Source organism: Aotus nancymaae, unplaced genomic scaffold (assembly GCF_030222135.1).
Source record: "Aotus nancymaae isolate 86718 unplaced genomic scaffold, 86718_ANA_hifiasm-v0.15.2.pri h1tg000016l, whole genome shotgun sequence".
Classification (NCBI taxonomy): domain Eukaryota; kingdom Metazoa; phylum Chordata; class Mammalia; order Primates; family Aotidae; genus Aotus; species Aotus nancymaae.
Genome location: NW_026988428.1, coordinates 11528529 through 11544843, shown reverse-complemented (window position 1 = coordinate 11544843; position 16315 = coordinate 11528529). Strand labels below are relative to the sequence as shown.

The window sequence follows — 16315 nt, the reverse complement described above, 5'->3', positions numbered from 1 at the left end:
ATCATAGCTCAATTATTCTACAGCATTTAACATACCCTGAAAACACATAGACTGCTATAGCTTATAATAAACACAAATATCTTTTCTCTGACCATAGCATGATAGAAACTAAGCTCAGAAGGATTTATCTAGGAACAAAAGAAGGAAAATGAAATTTACTAGGTTCTCTGGATTCTAGTCCTGATTGTCACTGATAATTCGGTGACTTTGTGGATATCCTTAGCTGTCCTTTTTTTTTTTTTTTTTTTTTTGAGCTGGAGTCTCGCTCTGTAGCCCAGGCTGGAGTGCAGTGGCGCGATCTTGGCTTACTGAAACCTCCACCTCCCAGGTCCTGGTTCAAGCAATTCTCCTACCTCAGCCTCCCAAGTAGCCGGGATTACAGGCACGAACCACCACATGCAGCTAATTTTTGTACTTTTTAGTAGAGACGGGGTTTCACCATGTTGGCCAGTCTGGTCTTAAACTCCTGACCTTGTGATCCACCCGCCTCAGCCTCCCAAAGTGCTAGGATTACAGGCATGAGCCACCGCTCCCGGCCGATATCCTTAGTTTCAACAAGTGAAACTGGGCAAGTCTAAAAGAAAAGTGCTTCAGTGATATTCTCAGGTGAGTGGTTGAATTAGGTAATGATTAAGATCCTTTTCAACACTGAAATTTTATTATTCCTTAATCTGTTTACCAGGAAATTAACTTAAGATACCCTCTTCACTGACCCTATCAAGGAGCCCAGCACAGGCAGTCACAGTGGATTCCACCCACAAAGCAGCTCTGATATGGAGAAAACCAACTCACAATTTCTAACAAACCATTGTAGCAAAGACTTTGCCTTTCAACAATATTTACGTGATCCTTCTTTTTACTATTAATAATAGAATTCCCCACCCAAATTTTCACAAGTTTCAAAGCCTTCCAACTTTAAATGGCAATTCCTGGCCTCCCTTGCAACTAGGTGTGGTTTTGTGACTAAGTTCTGACTAACAACCTGTGAGCCAGAAATGATGTGTTAAGGATTCTTGTAGGTTTTGCCCTTAATTAGAAGAGATGTGCCCTTCACTTCCTCTTTTCCCCTTCTCACTGGCTAGAGAGGAGTTGCTATAGCCAATTTGAACACAGGGATGGAAGCTGTGTGTTGAATATAACAGCATTAATATACCAGCCCTGCATTGCCTATTCTGGACAGGCACATGAAAAAGAAATAAACTATTTTGTTTAAGCCACTGCATTGTGAATCTCTATTTTAACAGCTTAGATGTTTAGCCCAATGATGTAGTTATCAGTGAATTCTGCCACGGAATAAAAATGAGGACTCCAAGCAGAATGCCTTAGTCTTGGATTCTATTCAGTATTACCTAGCCCACAGCATTCCATTTCCATTTACACAGAAATAGTTTTAATCATAAACTAAGACATCTCAAGCTTCATAATTTATAGGAAGATTTGAGGATTACTAAGGCCAATGATGCTTTTAACCCAATATATGCTGCAAAATAATTAATGGTAGAATGAATCTTTATAGTTAACATATTGTAGTCAAATATTACTTTTCAAAAATGCCAATGTCAATAAATAATCCTCCACTGCAGAAACACAGTGCTTTAAATAAAAACACTAGGGTCACCAGTAACAAAGTCATCAGCGTTGGGTTGTGATAGCTACCAGGTTATCTTTATGACACTGTTTCTTCAAATGTAAGAGATTTGTGAATCCTGAAATCCCAGGAATGTCAGGACCAGATACTGTTAAGTTTTCTACCAGCACACTAGCAGAATTATCCACAAAAGTTTTGCTTACTGGTCAGTTCACTGCCACATCTTCCCTTCAGTGCTGGCCCAATTCAGAAATCATTATGTCAGTGTTGTTATATCAGGTTTTGTCTAAGCTGCCTTCTTACATATTTTAAGTTTACCCTAAAGTTTTCTCTGTATATCATAAACTATAACCTAAATGGAGTTCTAATGTGCCAATAACCGAGTTTTGGCCAATCAAAGGTGGCCAACTGTCCAAACTGTGTTCAGATAAGACAAACGTCGAGCTGTAACTAATCTGGCTGTTTCTGTACCTTCCTTCCATTTTCTGTATGTCACTTTCCTTTTTCTGTCCATAAATCTTCTTCCACCACGTGGCTGCACTGTAGTCTCTGAGCCTACTCTGGCTTGGGATGCTGCCCAATTTGCGAATCATTCTTTGCTCAATTAAACTCTTTAAATTTAATTTGGCTAAAGGTTTTTTTTTTTTTTTTAACTGTATGTAAAACCAAGGCCTGATATTCTAAAACATCTAGCTTAACAATAAAGAAAGCCACAATTTGTGTGATATATATATATATACACACACCTTGGAACACTATTCAACCATAAAAAGTAATGAATTAATGGCATCTGCAGCAACCTGGATGGAATTGGAGACCAAATGATTCTAAGTGAAGTAACTCAGAAAAGGAAAACAAACATCATATGTTCTCACTCATAAGTAGGAGCTAAGCTATGAGGATACAAAGTAGTAAGAATGATACAATGGACTTGGTGACTGGGAAGAAAGGCTGGGAGCGAGGGTGAGAGATAAAAGGCTACAAATTGGGTACAGTGTATACTCCTCAGGTGATGAGTGCACCAAAATCTCAGAAATCACCACAAAAGAACTGATTTGTAAGTAACCAAACACCACCTGTTCCCCGGAAACCTACTGGTTTTTTTTAAAAAAGAATGAGCCACAATTTGGTAAGGATAATTGTGGCAGATACTGAAGACTGGTTCATTTAACAACCATTTCAATCTCCTAGCATGCCCTCTTGCTATGAGATACAGGCTGGAAAGCTAAATCCCACATTCTCCAAAGGGTTCTGCAGGAAACCTAGGTCCTTCTAAGCCCACTTACATTCTGCAAGCTACCTGATACCTTATATTCAATCTCTTTCTGTTTACATTGGCTGACCTAGATTCTATTGCTGCAACTAAGAATCCTGACTGATAGAGTCATATTTTAATTCCCTGCTTCTTTAAGGATTAAAGACATGGGGAGTCTCATAAAACATGTTTTTTATGGCTGTCTTCTTACCATTGGCACTTTTAACATTATTTTGTTTAGAGAAAGAGAAGGAAGCACCACACAGAAGGCTAGGTCTTGGGAGCTATGAGTGCTAATCAGAAGTGCTAAATAGCTACCTTCTTATTCCAGACTGACTCACTAGCCATCTGTGCAGACACAGTCATTTTTACACTGGTCTCCATGTGGCAGCCAATGCTGGGTGACTACACGGGGCAATGGAGTTCTTGGATGGGGATAGATTTAATAATTTACTATACTTTTTTAGAAGGTAAAGGAGTCACCAATAGGAGACACAGCCATTAGAAACCCTGTCAACAGACAGATTGTTAGGCCTGCTTCATGAAGCTTTTTAATTCTCTTTTTTTTTTTTTTTTTTTTTAAAGAGAAAGAGAGAGAGAGAATAGGAAGGAGGAAAAAGGAAGAGAAAGAGAGAGAGAGAATGGGGAGGAGGGAGAAGGAAAAGAAAGAGGGAGAGAGAATGGGAGTATTGCTTTCTTGCCCAGGCTAGAATGCAATTTAGTAATGGGTATTGAAAACCTCTTTTATACTGATAATTATACTTAATGATGTAGTCAGGAAGGAATAAGGGAAGAAGATAACAAACAAACAGCCAACCAATATTTAGTTTAAACCTATGAAATGCTATGCGATTACTGAGGAGTGATTTACTTCCAATTATATAGCCACCTTTGGAATAGGTGTGAGGTGGTAATGTATGTTTTGTGTATTTGAAGTGGAGAGTTCTATAAATGTTTATTAAGTTTACTTGTTCCAGGTCTGAGTTCAAGTTCTGAATATCCTTGTTAATTTTCTATCTTGTTGATCTATAGAATCGTTAGCTCTTCTTGTTGCATTGATCCTTTTGCCATTATGTAATGTCATTCCTCGCCTCTTTTGATCTTTGTTGCTTTAAAGTCTACTTTATCAGAGGCGAGAATTGCATCTCCTGCTTTTTGTTTATTAGTTTATTTTTACTCTCTGTTTGATTGGTAAATCTTCCTCCTTCTCTCTGAGTCTTTGTGTATTGTTGCATGTATGATGGGCCCGGATGCAGCATACCGATGGGTTTTGGCTTTTTATCCAATTAAAATATATATAAGTTTAATACCAGCGTTTGATGCTAGCTGGCTGTTTTGCCCATTAGTTGATGTAAATTTTTTATTGTGTTAAAGTTCTTTGCTTTTTGATATATTTTTGGGAAGGCTGATTTTGGTTGTTCCTTTATATGTATAATGCTTCTTTCAGAAGCTCTTGTAAAGCAGGCCTGGTGGTGGTGAACTCTCTAAGTACTTGTTTGTTCGCAAAAGATATAATTTTTCCTTCGCTCATAAAGCTTAGTTTGGCTGGATAGGAAATTCTGGGTTGAAAGTTCTTTTCTTTAAGGATGTTAAATATTGGTCCCCACTCTTTTCTGGCTTGTAGGGTTTCTGCTGAGAGATCTGCTGTAAGTCTGATAGGTTTCCCTTTATGGGTAACCTGACCTTTCTCTCTGGCTGCCCTTAGTATTTTCTCCTTCATTTCAACCCTAATAAATCTGGCGATTATGTGCCTTGGGGTTGGTCTTCTTGAAGAATATCTTTGTGGTGTTCTCTGTATTACCTGGAGTTGAATATTACCCTGCCTTGCCAGGTTGGGAAAATTTTCCTGAATGATATCCTGAAGAGTATTTTCCAACTTGGATTCATTCTCTTCATCACATTCAGGTACACCTATCAAAACGTAAATTAGGTCTTTTCACATAGTCCCATATTTCCTGGAGACTTTGCTCATTCCTTTTCATCCTTTTTTCTGCATTCTTGTCTTCTCGTTTCATTTCACTGAGCTGGTCCTCGACTTCTGATATCCTTCCTTCTGCTTGATCAATTCGACTGTTTAAACTTGTGCATGCTTCGCGAAGTTCTCGTGTTGTGTTTTTCAGCTCCATCAATTCACTTATATTCTTCTCTAAATTGTCCATTCTCGTTAACATTTCGTCAAACCTTTTTTCAAGGTTCTTAGTTTCTTTGCATTGGGTTAGAACAAGTTCTTTCAATTCACAGAAGTTTCTTATCACCCACGTTTTGAAACCTGCTTCTGTTATTGGAACACACGTGTAATCTATTAAGCCTTGTTCCGTTACTGATGAGGAATTGCAATCCCCTGTAGAGGGAGAGGCATTCTGATTTTGAGTATTCTCTACCTTTTTACGCTGGTTTCTTCCCTTCATTATATATTTGTCCGTCTGTCGTCTTTATAATTACCGACTTTCTAACTGGGTCTCTGACGTCCAACTTGTTGATTCCCTGCGCCGAAATCTGAGCAATCCACTGAGCCGGCCAAAACAGCGGTGTTAAGATTGATGGTGCTTTTCTGCCCGGGAATCTCCGGACTCTGCACCAAAAACTGGCGTGCTAAGGCACCAGCAAAACCGCCACACCAGCCACAAGAGTCGCCCTGGCGACCCATGGAGCTCCTCCACTGGGAATCTCCTGGTCCGTGAGCAACTAATATTCGTCTGAAAGTGTGGCGTCCTCTCGTTCTTTGCGCTTTCACTGGGAGGTACGTGCCCGAGCTGCTAATCATCAGCCATCTTGGATCTCTCTCAGCTTTTTAATTCTCAATGTGTGATCCCCAACCAGTAGCATCAGCATTACCAAGAAATTTCTTAGAAAGACAAATTCTCATAGACTTACTGAATCTGAAACTCGGAGGGTTGGTTCCAGGAATTTGTGTTTAACAAAGCCTCCAGGTGATGCTGACACATGCTCAGGTCTGAGGACCACTGGTGTACGTCATCCAGTCCTATGTGAGATTAAATGAAGTTTAAGAAAAGTAGTAGCAGGGCAGGAAAGTGAAAAGACAGTTGAATAAACAAGTCTTTGATTTAAAAGGAAGCCCACTTTAGAAACAGACTATAATTTAATCCCTTTCACATATAAAATGGAAAATGCTTTAAAAGAAAGAGCGTTGTGCTGGGAATCTAAATAATTGGATTTAAATTTTGGATTATTAACTAATAAGCAACTTTGAATGAATCACTTAACTTTTCTGGGCTTCTATTTTCTCCTTTGTAAAATAAAGGAGATGAAATGTTCTCCAATACTCACAAACGCTATTTTCTATAATTGCTTCCTAGGTACCATGCCCTTTCTGGTATAAACCTGATGATAGAAATTTTCCAGCATTCTATTTCTCTACTTAGGAGTCATTCCTGAAGGAAAATTACTAAAAGGTATTATAGTTCTTCATCCCAAGACAGTACTTTCAGTATAATATTCCAGTTTAATTCAGATCTGGTGAAACACACTGGATGTCTGAGAAGTCCAATGTAATATTTAAAATACAATGGGGATTATCAGCATCCTGGAAATACATGCAAATTACATGAGGCTCTTGTGTTATTGATTATTTGGATTGCACATGAGAGTTGAATGTTAAGGACTAAAGTTGAACACATCAAGATTCTGTGTGTTTCTCTCTGTGTGTGTGTGTGTGTGTGTGTGTATGTGTATGTATGTATTAAACAATTTAATCTCCTTCCAATATTTAAGAATTGAGATTCATTGGCATTCAGCCAAGACTGAGGAACATAGTCATTATACTTGGGAAAGCCATAAATTATGCTTCTAAACATTGTGGAAACATTGTAACACTGACAGGAGACTGTGTCCCTTCAGTGAGTTTAGGAATTTTAGAAGGAAAAAAAAAAGACATTTATATAATTGGAGTTTGCAAAAATTGGAGGAGAAGAGAGATTGGCCTACCTAGATAGCAGCAGAGACCAAAAGCAAATCAGTTAAGGAATTTGTTGAAGATGGAAATTCACAATTTGCAATTAAACACATTGTGAAGCTCTAGAATAATAATAAGACAGCTAAAGAAAGGTACAGTAAAAATAGGTATCCCTTAAGGCTAATACCATATATCTTTCTTCCCACTCATTTTTTTGGCAGATAGGAAATACTTAGAAAATATCTGGGAATAAAGATTGAACATGTGAATATTTTAACTCTTTAAATGTAATCACAAAGAAATACAATATTTTAGTTGTGTGTTTCAAGCAGGTGTGAGTTGCTTTACTTTTAATGAGCCTAAAATATAGCATTTCTTTCAAATGTTTGTAAAGCCAGTGGAGTAAGCATGAAAATTTCATGCAAGTTTTATTATATCGAACCATAAATATTCACTGCTTTGAGACTATAAAATGGCAAATTTGAATGGTTCAATCAGATATCTTCTTTGGTCTAGGAGACATCATCTACCTTTAAGAACGGGTTAGTGGCCAGGCATGGTGGCTTATGCCTGCAATCTCAGCATTTTGGGAGGCCAAGGCAGGTGGATCACAAGGTCCACCTGGATCACAAGGAGTTAGAGACCAGCCTGGCCAACATGGTGAAACCCCGTCTCTACCAAAAATATAAAAATTAGCCAGTCCCGGTGGCGGACACCTGTAATCTCAGCTACTTAGGAGGCTGACACAGGAGAATCACTTGAACGTGAGAGGCAGAGGTTGCAGTGAGCCAGGGTCACGCCACTGCACTCTAGTCTGGGTGACAGAGCAAGACTCTGTCTCAAAAAAAAAAAAAAAAAAGAACTGATTAGCACTCTCTGTAAACACTGAGTAACAAAAAAATAATCCTGGCACTAAAAGGGATGGAACTACTACAGGCTATCGAGACCCTTTCTAAAACATGTTTTAAGCCAGTTTTCTACAGAGGTCATTTCAAGGCATAGATGTAATATAAATAAATAAATAAATAAATAAATGAAACAGCACTATTACGGAGCTATTAGAAGCAACAATCAGCAAAGAGTTTTACAAGTAGGTTTCAAAAATAAATATGCTTATGGTTTCACAATTCTGTGTATGTAGTAAAAACCACTAATTACAAACTTCAAAAAGGAGATTTTATAAATCTATTGTATCTCCATAATAACTGAAAAAACTAGAAGAGACTAGATGTACAGAAAATGGACATACAAATGCACTCTCTGGTTCATTTGCAGCTCCAAGGAGGAGGAAGAGCACATTACTGCCAAACCCCAGACATCTGCCTGGTTGCTAGCCAACCTTCACAGCATCATCTCTGCGAAGATTGCATGTCACAGCTCACACCCTTGCCAAGTCATAAGCGTAAAAATACATGCAGTATTAATAGCCTCTGGTATTTCCAGCACGATGCTTGAATTCTGGAAAGGGATCCCCTGAACATTCCTAAATTGAACCATGGTGAGAACTGTCATCTCACGAAATGCCATTTGAGTCTTTGTGGGATCTTTTCTCAAATCTCACTTGTCTAGTCAAGCTCATATTGCTGGTTCTAGGACAGAATAGATGTAACCATAAGCAGTACACTTAACTGGGGCTATGGGAGAGGGGAGTTATGAATTTCAGATGAAAGGCCTGAAAGCTCAGCAAAATGTGCATATGCACAGACCCAGTGCTATATACAACATCAAGAGCCTAAAGGCCTTTGAATCCCTTCCATGGACAGCATATTAGGAATCCTTGCTCTGTATTCTACACAACATGTCCCCACTGCAGTAGTGAAAGTCAACATTGAACACTAGATATTAGGATTTTAGAGAGGACCTAAAAGAGGCATCCTTTTCCTTTACTTTCACAAATAGTGGCCTTTACTTTCTTGATTAGAACTGACAGCTCTAATAGAATGCAAATGGCACTGGGCAATGGGAGAAAGAATCCAGTAGACTGAAACTATACTTACTTTGCTTTCACTGCCATGGGCTCTCTGTCTTTCTTTAAACTTTTCTGCTTGACATTATATATAGTATTATTCTATTTCCAGCATTTCTTTGCCATTACATTTTAAAACTGCTTAGAAGCCCTATTTTTAATAGTAGCCATTTCCATCAATTATCAATAGAAGTTACAATCTGTTGCAAAAAAAAAAAAGTTCTGAAGAAACCAAATATTCAGTCATTTCCCACGATTTATATGAGTTGACTCTGACCATACCAAAGAGTCTCAAAACATGGTTTTGAGTGTATTTCAAAAGCGCCTCTTTGGCCAGGCATAGTGGCTCATGCCTGCAATCCCAGCACTTTAGGAGGCCAAGTTGGGAGGATCTCTTGACGCCAGGAGTTCAAGACCAGCCTGGTCAGCATAGTAAGACCTCATCTCTTTAAATAAATAAACAAACAAACAAACAAACAAACATTTTAACAAAAAAAGAGTGCCTCTTTTTTTTTCCCAAAGGGATGGAATGAAAGGTGGCAAGAATTTATTAAGCACCTATGGTATCTTCAGGATTGTGTTTAAATGCCATGGAAAACACAAAGAAAAAATAGCTTCTTCCTTTAGAGGGCTCACTACCAATTTAAAAAGTAAGACTGATTAATATAAGACAATGAGAGAATAGAACAATTTGCTAAGTATTTACATTCATAGACCATATATTGAAAAAAGTGCTCCAGATAAAGGAAGAAATATTCTATGTTCTATTATCTGACGTTCCTATAGTAAAAACAGGACTTTATGTATGCTGCACTGAAATAGCATGATTGGGAAAAGGGAAAAAGACATGTTAATAATCACCAATAGGCATTTATTTTCTGGCATTCTGCACAGCTTCATGCTATACAACAGGCACCTAAAAAGATTAAGAAGTCATTGCCTCTGTACATAAGTTGCTTACCACTCAAGTTTGTAGTTCCCAAATGATGAGAAAGAAAAAGTTGCTTTATTTTTTTTCCTACTTGAAGTTCAAGAGGAAGTGTCGAAGGAGAAATCTGTTCTTGCAAGATTCTCAACCAGCAACAGAAACATTTCCATTAGAAATATAGCAAATAGGACTGTTCTCTTGAGATTTCCAACCTAATTAGTCAGATGAAAACATTTTTCAGATATTCCTCTGCTCATGTGTTTAGAAATGATAAAAAATCATTGAACATATTTTCTCCTCTACTATCTCTGGAACACAGGCTGTGTCACTTGAGGTTAAAGAAGAAGGCTGGCAAAAACAAATTTGAAGGTCATTTAGAAAGAGGGCAGGCCTGGAATGAAAATAAAAGAACCCCAAACAATTCTCAGAGAGTCCCAACCAATTCACATTTAAGATATTAATGCTTAATAATTTTCAATCCCTAAACCAAGTTGCAATAAGACTAACTGGGTAATGATGAGAATGAATGAAGGTAGTTGAATCAAACAGAATTTTATTAGATGGTCTTTTGCTGTAATTACAATCCAATCCAGGATCACAGTAAAGCAACAAGGCTACATGAAGCAAAGACGTGTTGAATCCAGTGCACATTTTTTTATAGTCGCCAGCCTTGAACTGACTTTCAAACTGCCAGCTACACTTTGCCATATTAAGCACTATATAGTCACATGCCATGAACAGTGGTCTTCATTGGAGAGAGAGAGTTATTCTTTATTGCACTATATAGAACACATAGAAAATTACATAAAATATACATGAACTTTTTGACATTTATTCAAATAGTCCAATCCAGTCAAGAAATAGAATATTACCAGTACTCCTTAAGCCATCTCTGTCCTAGAGACAACCAATAACCACTATCTTTACTTGTGTTCATCATTTTCTTGCTTTTCTTTTAGTGCTACTACTTATGCATGCATTCCTAAGCAATAGAGTCTGGTTTTGTCTGTTTTTGAATTTCATAGGAACAGAATCAAACTGTAGGCATTCTTTTGTGCCACTATTCCTTTGTCTGACTTTACATTTGTGACAATTTCCAATGATGTTGCCTGTAAGTGACTGTTCATTTACATTACTGTTTGGTATTTCAATTTATTTCTTTGTTATACATATATTCAGGGCCCATATATGACAGTTCTCTAGGATATGTTGCTGGAATTGCTGGGTCATATAGTATGTATATCTTCAGCTTTCCTAAATAATGCTGAGCTTCCTTTCAATTTCAATCCTAATTTTAACCAATTTGGTCAGTGTGTCATTGTCATTTCCACGTAATTTTTCTAATTGCTATTAAGGTTGAGCACCTTTTCCTACGCATACTGGCCTCTCCTACTTAATTTAACAATCAACATCACCCTAACTAGGCTTCTTTGTACAGCACATGCATATGCAGCAAGTAGCTTGACTATTTTTCAGTTGATTTGGAATGATTTCACCATTGTGATTATAAAACTCTCCTATCAACTGTGCTTCAGTTCATATCAGTCATTGAAACAGTCTGCAAAGGATGGAATGCTTTTTTGTTAAATCTACAGTTTGATGTTATAAAGAAACATGTTTAAATCTCAGCCTATACCTAGTCTTTAAGCTAATCATGGTGAAGTTTTACTAGGATAAAAGATGAAACATGAACTCTTTCCAGCACAAAAGGAAGCCTGTTTAGTACAGAAATTGAAGACCTAAGATCCATCAATGCAGGGCATTATGATAGTAGCTTATTGAATTGGTTTCTATTTTCTGAGTGGAATTACAGACTTTGAAATTTAGAGTAACACTAGGATTCTCTCTTCTTCTGAATGAAAGAGCCCTAGAATTTCAGAGTAAGAAAGATGTAATATGCTATTGTGTTTCTTATAGAGGCATTCATTAACTATTTACCTCACGTGCCCCAAATGGTCAAGGGCAAGCTATACTCCCAGTGATAAAGAACATTTTCTGAAAGAGCCTCTATTTTGCAGAAACGTGTCCTGCTCTGCATATCCTTGGGGATACAGAGCAGAGAGCCTCCCTATGTTTGGTATTAATCTTTTAATCCTCTTAGATCATTTGGTTTACTATCCTAATCTACCTGTTTTCATTGTTTTTCTGTTACAAATCAAAAAGAAAATCGTATCAGCAAATGCTCAGAAGTATTTTTATAAAACACAAAACACTAATTTTGGTGGGCATAAACTAAAATAAAACTTTGTCTTTACATCTCAAATTCCATGAATATACATCCATCTTCCAGTTTTTTTAACTTTTATAAAGAAAAAAAAATTCCAAGACCTATCCATAAGTAAGCATACCTCTTTAAGTGCATAACTACAGAAGATACAGATGAGTGGAAACTTCAAAATGCATAACTGAGCAAACAGCAAAGAAACATTCAAAGGCATACATCTTCCTGGGCTTTTGGCTTATTTTGCTTTTGTTGTTGTTGTTGTTGTTCTCAGAGTGAATGCCAAATTTACAGAGCACTAAATTCAGAATATAAAGGAAAAAAACTTACATGAAATGTGATATAAAAATAGCTAACCAATTGCCACTCAGAGGAAAATAAAACCAGTTATTTAGCTGAATTGAATATTTGATTAGAACAGTTGCTGTATCTGGATATTGCCTTAATCTCTTCAAGAAGGATATTAGGAAGGTACAATTGTCTCAATTGTTAACACATTGGCATTTTATCAGAGGTATCTTCATGGGGAAATTTTTCAGAATGGGTAACTACTTCTAGATTTCTGGCACACATTTTTGACAAGGAAAATTTTTTTCAATTTTATATCATGGTATATTATGATATTCACTTTCTATGGAAATCCACTTCACATTTATATGAGATGTTACATTCAATAGAACCCTAGTGCATAGCAGTGTTAAGTACTTAGGAAACACTCCAATTCTTGTTGAATGAATAAATGAAACATTTTTGTGGCCTACAATTGACTTCATTTTAAAGGTTTAATTTATATAAGTAGGGTGTACCCGTAATTTTTAAATAAAGGCTTATAAAATCTCCAGCTTAATCAGTTTAAAATTTTAAGCCAAAATTAGTCTAAAAGTAGAGTAAGGGAACTCCTTTCTTTCTAATAACCAGTATTAACTTCAACAATCAAATCAATAATTTATAAGTTATCAAAATAAAATTGAAGACTATCTATCTTTCTCTTTTGTTTGAGGGCAGAAAGAAAAAGAGAAATGAAAAGAAGGAAGGAAGGAAGAGAGGAAGGAAGAAAGGAAGGAAGGAAAGAAGAGAGGAAGGGAGGGAGGGAGGGAGGAAGGAAGGGCATTTTTATAATGACATTAAGAGAAAGACAAGTTTAGCACCCCTTCTCCAAATACAGCATGGTATAACAGAAAAACATAGACGTTAGCTCTGCTCATATTCAGGCAACAAATACTATTGAGAACCTATGTCAGATACTGTGTCAAAAATAAAGTAAAAAAATTTAATAAATATAACACAGCCCTTATCAGATAATCTTACAGTTGCTTGGTGGTGCTCTATTCAACCCTGTATTCAAATCTTATTTTTACCATTTATATGACTTTGTACAAATTACATAATATCCCAAAGCCTTGATTCTCTCACCTGTAAAACTTAGGAAAGTTTAATTTGCCACACGAAATGTGGCAGTGTACTCTATGTACACATGTGTGGTGCATCCATAGTAGGCCCTAACATAGATGAAGTCCTCTCATCTGCTCCTCTTTCATCTGCAAACAATCAGTTATCCCCAGTAAGACATGAAAAAGGAAAAGATATTGACATATTTATGATACAATTTATTGTTTCAAGATCCTTTTAAATCAAGGAGCAAGTATTATAATCCACATTTTGTTGGATAGAGGAACTGAATTTATAATACTAAATCTATTACCTATATGTTCATATTTTTCTATTTTTTTATTTACTAAACTACCCATAATGACTACTTTATCATTAAATGTGATGATGGGAGTGAAACAAACTTGTTTACAGAGTCCTCTGAGTATAAACAACAAAAGTTTAGAGAAAGAGGATTGCGAACTGAAATAAAAATGAGAGGGAGAGACCAAAAAAAAAAAAGTACCTATTAATGCCTCATATCAACATTATTTATTTAACTAATGGTACAAAATAATTTAGTTAGTCTAAAAATCAGCAGAGTCAATATGAAAGTCAATGTTTTCTTTCTTTCTTTTTTTCTTTTTGAGATGGAGTCTTGCTCTGTCACCCAGCCTGGAGTGCAGTGGCACAATCTTGGCTCACTGCAAGCTCTGCCTCCTAGGTTTAAGGGATTATGCTGCCTCAGTCTCCCGACTAGCTGAGATTACAGGGGTCTCACCATGTTGGCCAGGCTGGTCTTGAACTCCTGACCTCAAGTGATTGACCTACCTCAACCTCCTAAAGTTCTGGGATTGCAGGCGTGAGCCACCATGCCTGGCTGAAAGTTAATATTTTCTCATTTATTTCTTGTTTTAGTTGGCCTGACTCGTTTGATATTACTTTTATTGTTTTTCCTATTAATTTGATGTAAAGGTTTGAGAAAACAAGTTCATCTCTTCAGCTTGACATGGTCAAATAAAAAAATTCAGAAGGTGAGGGAATGGCAAAGGGTATTGACAAGTGACACAATAACAAATTGGAGAACATATTTGCCACATGTAGAAATATTAATATTAACTTTAAAATATATAAAGAAGTAAAAGAAAAACAACCCAAAAGAAACATAAAAGACATTAATACTTGGATAGGCAATTCACGGCAGAACTCTATATGATCAAAATATTAAAATTTCTAACTAATAATTAAAGAAATACAATTCAAAACATTAAGAGAAATTTATTTCTATCAGATTAATTATATGCACTTTTGCTAAGGGTGTTTGTAAATAAAAATTTTCTTGCAATGTATTTGGAAATGTAAATTCATGTAAAATGTATGAAGGCCAAGTTGACAATGCCTATAAATAATTAAAATGTATACGCTCTTTGTCCAAGAAATTCCACTTCTGGAAATTTATCTTATGGTTATAAGTATGAAAAGCTACGAACAACTGTTTCTTCTATCATTTTTTTATATTAGTGAAAAGTTCAGAACAGTCTAAGTGTCCTCAGATAGGGAAATAGTTTTAAAAATTACAATTAAGCTATAAAATGGAATATACTGTGATATGGCTTGGCTCTGTGTCCCCACCCAAGTCTTATCTTGTAGCTCCCATAATTCCCATGTGTTGTGGGAGGGACCCACTGTGAGATGATTGAATCATGGGGGCAAGTCTTTCCTGTGCTGTTCTTATTGCAGTGAATGGGTCTCACGAGATCTGATGGTTTTAAAAACAAGAGTTTCTCTGCACAAGCACTCTCTTTGCCTGCTGCCATCCACGTAAGATGTGCTTGCTTCTCCTTGCCTTCTGCCATGATTGTGAGGCCTCCGCAGCCATGTGGAACTGTGAGTCCAATTAAACTTCTTTCTTTTGTAATTTGCCCAGTCACAGGTATGTCTTTATCAGCAATGTGAAAATGGACTAATATACACTGTGACAAAAGTACTTCTCAAAATTATATGCATATATGTGTAGGACATGAAAACACATCCCAAAATATATCGTGAACAAAAATTAAACTGTAGAACAAAATGCATAATTTTTTCCAATTTGTGCAAAAATATTAGCTATATATGTGTGTTTATGTCTTTGTCATGTATCTAAAAAGAAGACCTAGAAGATATCAACCAATCTACTAATAGTGATCTATTAAAAGGAGAAATTGATTAAGAGCATTGAGGGAGAGGAGGACATATTCTAGGTAACTTTGCTTGAAGTTTTATAATATGCATGTATTATTTTATGTACATGCAGAAAAAAAGGAAGAAAACTTGTACTCTGTATCTGCTCACAATTTTCTTCCAAAGAAAAATAAGACAGAAAAAATATTTAGATGATGTAACAATTAAAAAAGGTTAATTTTTCTCATTTTTCAGTGATTATTTTGGTCCTGCATGAATAGTGTCAGTGCAATCTATGCCCTAGTATGCTTTTCCTGAGGGCTAAATTTTCTGAAACAAAAGTTTCATTCAGGGAAGATGTTAACTGATTCATTTTTACCTGATGCAGGCAGGAATTATCATCAAAGTTTTCTTCTACAATTGCAATAAAGTCTATCATTCTCCGTCACTGCCCCTTGTGTGAACACCAATTGCTTGATGCTGTGTTTATGTTTTATCAAACCACTTTACATGCCTTGCCCTCCCATCTAAATTTTCAGTCTACCTAGAATCAGGTTCTGGGTCCTCTGCTTTCTCACAGTGCACTGAACCTAGCAAAGGAATTAACTTGGTAAAACTTCAATTCATGGACACCATGGACATCCAACCATTAGTGAAAGGTATATCAGTATCTGTGTGATCACTGTTCCAAAAGAATGAGAGAGTACTCACCAGGCCTGGTCCAAGATCTCACTTTGTTCCTTAAGAACTTGGATTGTTTCTATGAGATTCCTCAATTCTAAATCTTAAATTGGATTAATTTGACTTAATTTAAAAAATAATAAGACTCTAGAGCTATAATTTGATCCACACATCAAGGAAAAAAATCTTAAACCTAAATATACAATTATACACTGCTTGATGAATATTCAGT

General features: G+C 36.4%; 1 long non-coding RNA gene across 2 annotated transcripts in view; it reads right to left on the bottom strand.

Annotated features, from left to right (window-relative positions):
• Nucleotides 1-16315, bottom strand: part of LOC105728795 (uncharacterized) — a 528968-nt gene that overhangs the window by 503293 nt on the left and 9360 nt on the right. The window contains exons 1-2 of one of the 2 annotated variants that reach the window (XR_010342956.1): nucleotides 9684-9885; nucleotides 5718-5826 (exon numbers count right to left, since the gene is read on the bottom strand). The exons of the other annotated variant lie outside the window; for it this stretch is intronic. This is a non-coding gene — a long non-coding RNA (uncharacterized LOC105728795). Of the gene's footprint in view, nucleotides 1-5717; nucleotides 5827-9683; nucleotides 9886-16315 lie in introns of those variants that run through there. 2 annotated transcript variants of the gene reach the window in all.